The 6,766-nt window shown below is 34.0% G+C and overlaps 1 non-coding gene across 1 annotated transcript; it reads left to right on the plus strand.

Moving 5' to 3' along the window:
• Nucleotides 1–4,287: 4,287 nt before the first annotated feature.
• On the plus strand, nucleotides 4,288–4,451 carry LOC126033090 (U1 spliceosomal RNA). Its single transcript, XR_007504245.1, has one exon. It is a non-coding gene; the product is annotated as a U1 spliceosomal RNA (small nuclear RNA).
• The last annotated feature ends 2,315 nt before the right edge of the window (nucleotides 4,452–6,766 follow it).

Genomic DNA, 6,766 nt, shown 5'->3' on the forward strand with positions numbered 1-6,766 from the left:
GAGACTAGATAACTCCCTCATCCATGTCTGAAAAAGTCCCACTATCTAAATTTTGGGGATAGTTATTTTTTGTGAAGTAGGTTACTCATTCTATTATCCATGTGTACTGGACATACGTGATCTAATTTGGTCGATCAGACAACACATATCTAGCTCCTCTAGTAACTAAATATTCAAGATTAATAGTGGAACATTACTTCTGGAGAAACTATAGCAGAGATAGAAATAATCTGTTATCATGTCAACCTGGCACATGATTGTTATGATAGTATCTCTAGTTTAAGCTATATGTGGTTTCCAAAATTGATAGTAATCATTTTTTTCAGATAGTTATTACCAGATTAATTTTCCCAGGTGACATTATTCATTGAATCACAATTTTTGCAGTCCTTGTTCCCCATTTTTTTGCTCTTATCTTGATGATGAGCCTTCCACAATCTTTTCATTACTTCTTTTAGTACTTAAAATAATGAAAGTGAAGATAAATATTTAAACTAGGCAATCTGACTGTTTCTTGCATTTCACAATTTGAAAGTGTTAAACAAAAATGTTAAACTTGATGCACAATCTCCCTTGCTTTCTCTCGTTATCGTTGAAACATATAAGCACACACTTTTTATATAAATGCTTAATTCCACTTTTCAGAATGAGTTACTAAAATGTGGCTTGAAAAAATTAAATAAATTAGTGCATTTGTATGTCTGAAATTTAGTCATAAATAATTTTGTAACTTTGTAATTCAAGGTGATTCAAAATTTTAGTCGAATAGTAGCAGTTTATTAGACCATGAGGTATGGATTCAATCCTATAGACCATTTGTTTTAAAAGTAATGGCAAAAATAGTAGAATAAAGCCAGGTTTCATTCGTATCTGTTGATAAATTTTAAATTATGAACATTTAAATAATTTAAAATATATTATTTACTTACATATTTCGAAGCTTATATTTGTTTATTATCATTTCTTTACTCAATTTTTCAACAAGTGCTAATGAAAATTGAGTAGCATTTAAATATTAAATTATTATTTAATAATTAAATTAGAGATGCTACATTTAATGTGTAAGACTGATAACAAGCTTTATGTTGCTTACATTCAAGTATATTGTAAGAACTGCAGAGTTTGACAACATAAAGTAAAAGGAATATAGTTTTTTGAACAAAAGTGCAAAATATGATGAATCAAGCTGGTTGAACTTAATATTTTTAAATAATCAAAAGAGCTTTTCCCTTTAGGGAGACAAGTGAGAATAAAGAAGATGGTCCATTGGTCAGTGTCATAGGGTAGAGGGCTATGGGGAGGTGACAATGTAATAAACTAAGAATAAATCAGGGCGGAGTGGTGTTGTAGCTGTAGGGTGTCTGCCTTGCACACACTAGCCTAGAAAAGATGGAGATTGGTTTGATTCCCCCAGAGTTCCAAACAGTCCCAAGAGCTAGGAGCGATTTCCGAGTGCATAACAAGGAGTAACCCCTGTGTCAACAGGGTGTGACCCCAAAAGCACACACACACACACACACACACACACAAACACACAAGAAAGAATAAATCATACATAGCTACCTAGATTTTGAATAAAATTTGTAGAATCAAAATAAAGCAACAGAACAGTGTAGATATGCAAGAATCTGCTAGCCAAGAAATTGAACATGTCAGCACAGCTTGAGAATAGAAAAGTAACTTTTCATTTTGATTGTGATGGGTAATTACTAGAAAAGCTTGAGCAGAGGGTAGACTTAGTCATTCTGTCATACAATGTTGTCTTCACTTATATTCCACGTTGCTCAAGTGAAATATTTGACTTAAAGGGAGATAAAAAAGAATTTTTGTCATTTATCATAAAATACTTCAGAAAATGGAAATGATGAGTTTGGGATTATGCGTAACTTTTTTTCTGGGTGATCATGTTTTTTATCATTAAAATTAAAAATGGTTTTATTATTCAGTATGAGGACACTTAAATATGTTTAAAGCATTAAGATTTGAGAAAAAATATGAAATTCTCAAAGAGGAAAGTAAGTGAGTAAAGGTACAGGGCATACTCTAGATTTATGAGAACCAAGCACCCGGTGCAAACAGGTAATTTGATGTCATGAATATCAAAATAAAAAAGAACCAGTTAGCATACTATGTTCTATCTCCTGCAAACTCTTTGCCTCTACAGGTGTGGGTAAAAAAAGCAAGTACTAAATTTAACACAGTCATTTTTTTAATCAGTAGAGTAAGGCAAATGATAGAAGAAAAGTTACAAAGAATTTGAACATGTTTAAAATTAATGAGTATGATAAGAGATCTGAGGATCTTTCAAGCTGAGTATGTAAGGATGAGAGATCATCAAGAAGTTAAGTGACAGAACAAATGAGATAGTATTCAGTCACACTAGACTTTGCTGAGAGAAAATTGTTGAAGTTTTAAGATTCTGAAAAGATTAAGTTGGGCATATTTCAGGTCTATGGCTTAAGATCACAATGTTTCAAATCAAATTATGAATTTATTCCTTATACAATTGCTGTCAGAGATTGAAACATGATTGGAAACCAATGTCAGTTTTAAAGTAGAGGTTTAAATCATGGGAGGAGACATTTTCAAGACAGTTGATGACCAGGGAGTTGAGGAATCATCAATAGATACTGAAATCACCTAGTATAATAATGGAAGAAGTACTGGAGAAATATGCTATTAAAACAGACACGAAAGACTTAAAGGACTGAAGCAGAATGACCAAAGTCTTTAGACAAAGGCTTTATAGAGAGATCCTCTTTTCAAAGGGAACATATATTAGAAGTACTAATGGTCTCACATTGGTCACTGACTACATACATTAATTTGAATTCTAAAATATTACTGCTTTAGAAAAAAAGAGGCATTCAATGATATTACTACCTCTTTGCAGCTAATAACTAGCAAAGGCAGAAAGGATTCATATTTAAATAGGTTGAGTAAAATGGAAACAAGCAAAGTCAGATACTTTACAAATTTAAGAGTTCTAAGGCAGGAGGAAATAGTACAGCAGCAGGTTGGGCATTTGCCTCACAGGTAGCAGATCCAGGTTCAATCCCTGTATTCCATCTATTTCCCTGAGCACTGACAGGAGTAATTTCTGTTGCATAGAACTAGAAGTAATTCCTGAGTATCTCCAGTCAGTGTGTCCCTTTCTCCAAAGAGAGATCTTTTTGGAAATAGTATTTTTTTAATATATCTACCTTAAGATAGCTTTAAGAGGCTTCCCCCTCTTAAATTGATCACGTTTATTTCTATGATGTTTATGCCTATTTCTATGATGTTGATGATCATTTGGTTATAAATTATTAAAAGAGAAAAATGGGGAATATGCAATAGAAGAGGGACGAAATGAAAAATAGAGGGATGTTGCTGGGACAGGAGAGCAGAGAGAAGGGGTTGTGGCAGAGGCAAATACTAAAACCTCAGAGAATATGAAGAAACTGAGGGGCTGCTTCCCATAGGTAATTAGACAAGAAATAAAAAAAGAAAAAACAAAGAGAAAAGGAGGAATAATTAGTATGCCATGCATATGTGAAAGGATTTTCTGAGGTGGAATTATCTGAACTGTGAGCAGTGAGAAGCAGAAGAAAAGAGGGGCACAGCGTGTGTGTGATGCCCAGGACAGTAGAACGTGGGAAAGGATCATTTGATTTGACAGTTTCCCACACAAGGCATCATACTGCACAGCTAGCTCCGGACAGCTTAATTGCCATTGTTTATGGTGGGGTGTGGTAGAATGACACTGGGCGAAGCTAGAGAGAGGGAGACCAGGGAGATTTGATTGTGCAGGATTTCAACCCTTATCACAGGGTGCATACAGTTAAAAGCTTAATTATCTTTTTCAATAAAAAGGAAATGGAAGGAATGTGTATTAAGTATCTTAAAATTACATAAAATTATTTATTCAAATTTGATAGATCGACAGAAGGTAACTCAGAAATACAGTGTTAGTCTTTTTAACACTGGGTATAATATATGGCAAATATTCTGCAAACAAGTGCAATACTTAGCTGTGCATTTATAATTAAGGCTATTTACACATTTTTGCAATTAGTAAAGTTAAAAATGTATTAGTTATTCCTAAACTTATTAATATTAAAATAAGTTAGGAAAAGAACAATCTGAACATAAAATCACTTTGGAAACATATGACAGGGATCTTGACTGAATTATCTCCAAGAAAGATTGGTACAGTTTTAGGACCTTTTTTTTTTTTTTAAATTTTTGGTTTCTTGACCATGTTCAGGGATTGATTCCTGGATTTGCAATAAGAAGTTACTTATGATACTTACCTGGCAGGGGAGATACCATGATCACGAAGGTGGTTTCCCCAGGGTGAGGCTTATCCATTGCACTCCGGATGTGCTGACCCCTGCAATTTCTCCAAATGTGGGAAACTTGACTGCATAATTTGTGGTAGTAGGGGACTGCATTCCGGCTCACCCATGCAAAAATAAATAAATAAATAAAATAAAACAAAGAAAAACAAAAAAAAAAAAGAAGTCACTTATGTTGGTGCTAAGGGTACTCCAAAGGGTGCTGGGGATCTAACCCTGGCCTGCCACATAAAAAGCAAGCACATTAACAGATCTTACGAGTCAGACTTATAAAGTAGAGGAGTCTAGTATGCTTTTGTTGATCTTCATATTTATGAGGTCTGTGTTGATTAGTGACATCTTTGGTGAGGGGACATCATTCTTTTTATAATTATAGCATATTTGACTGCGACAATAGATTTTATGAATCAAGGATATATCTTATATTTTAAATCAAAACTATATCTTATCCTCTTATTTTGGGATACTCGTATCTAAGAATGAAAAGGAATACTAGAAATAACAAGTAAAAGTTATTGCCACATGGAGCCAGAGCGATAGCACAGCGGAAGAGCATTTGCCTTGCACGCTGCTGACCCAGTACGGACCACAGTTCCATCACCCGGCATCCCATATGGTCCACCAAACCAAAAGTGATTTCTGAGCTCATAGTCAGGAGTAACCCCTCAGTGTCACTGGGTGTGGTCCAAAAACAAACAAACAAACAAACAAAAAACAACAAGTATCGCCACTTACAAGGTTTTTATTTTCCAGTTAATTTATTTATTACTTCTGAATTATTTGATTTTATAGACCCTAGATGAAGATTAAAATATATTATCTTTCCCTTTATCTAGTACAATTTGTATAATAATATAAGAAGATAATTTATTCAGTAAAATGCAATTTTCTCTATAATTCTGCACCATAGTACATGCATGCACTCACTCAACTGCACACACAAGTTTATATAAGAATATTTGGATAAATGAGGCCTTTGCAATAGCACAGAGATAGGGCATTTGCCTTGCCGCTGCTGATCCAGGACAGACCTTGGTTCGAATCCGGTGTCTCATATGGTTCCCCAAGACAAGAGCGATTTCTGAGGGCATAGCCAGGAGTAACCCCTGAGCGTCACCAGGTGTGGCCCCAAAACAAACAAACGAAAAGTATATTTGGATAAGTTATAAGAATCATAAAGAGTTTCTGGGAAGAAAAATATGTTATACCTTCTTTTCTAACACCGTGTACTTTATAAGACCTGATGAGATATATAAAGAGAAAGTATCATCTGGGGGAGTCAGTTAGGTTCTAAGTACTCAAACATGCATACGTCCTGATGAGGCCAGATATATCTCATATTTTCTAAAATACAGAATACATTTAAAACTGATCAAGATAATTTTGTTTTGTTTTGAAGCCACACCTGGTTTCAATTGTACTCAGGGTTTACTCCTGGTTTTGTACTCAAGAATTATTTCTTAAATGTTTGAAAGACTGTACAGGTTGCCAGGGAACAAATCTGGGTTGCTTGCTTTTAAGACAGGTACTTCACACTCTCCTATCACTCCAGCTGTATAATTTATATTTTAATTTAATGAGGTAATATTAGTTTACAAAAATATCTTTTCTAGGGATATAATATCACTTCTAAGTGTTAGCACATTATACCCACCTTCAAAATATCAATGTTCTTCACACAATCATTGAACACCTTTCTTCCTTGGATTTGTCCTTTAGATTTGCACTTCTGGTAATGACAGTACTAAAGTCAAATTTCAAAGATTTGTTTGTTCCCTTGCTTTGCTAGTCAGGAAGTACTTGCATTATTTTCTTCTCTCTATTTCATAAAGCAAGTTTGTTTCCAGTTCCATCCATGTATTTTTACAAACAGGAAATGATTTTTCTAAGTAGCAAATAGTCATAATTCCAAATAGATTCATCTACAAGTAGTCAAACATGTACTATATTGTAATATAGTATGTAATAGAGAAGAGAAAAAATGGCTTTGGGAGATTCTAATAGACTCTGGGTGGTGGAAAAAGGTAGAATTAGCACTATAACTTTGAGAATGAACTATTTGTTCACCTTGATAACCCCTTTCCATTTACTTTTGCAAGCATGATTATTCCTGATAATATGTTTAGAAAGACTGGTTCAAGAAAAATTGTACCCTGACATATGAGAGAAGAGCAAAAAGTACTCATCAGATATTAATCTGCAACAAAAGAAAGCATCTACTATTAGAATGTCCAATTTTTCTTCATAGAACCCCAATTACTTTTCAAGTGGTTTAATTTAGTCTAATCTTATGAATTTGCTTTAAATTTCTATCTGGGTGTTCTCTAGGCAGTATCCTGCAATCTTTTGTAACTAATGAACAATGAAACCGTCATTTGTTGTTAGAGGCAACAAGAGTGTTTTTCAACATATTGCTAGTCTAATGG

The sequence above is a fragment of the Suncus etruscus genome, chromosome 16, assembly GCF_024139225.1.
Source record: "Suncus etruscus isolate mSunEtr1 chromosome 16, mSunEtr1.pri.cur, whole genome shotgun sequence".
Lineage (NCBI taxonomy): Eukaryota > Metazoa > Chordata > Mammalia > Eulipotyphla > Soricidae > Suncus > Suncus etruscus.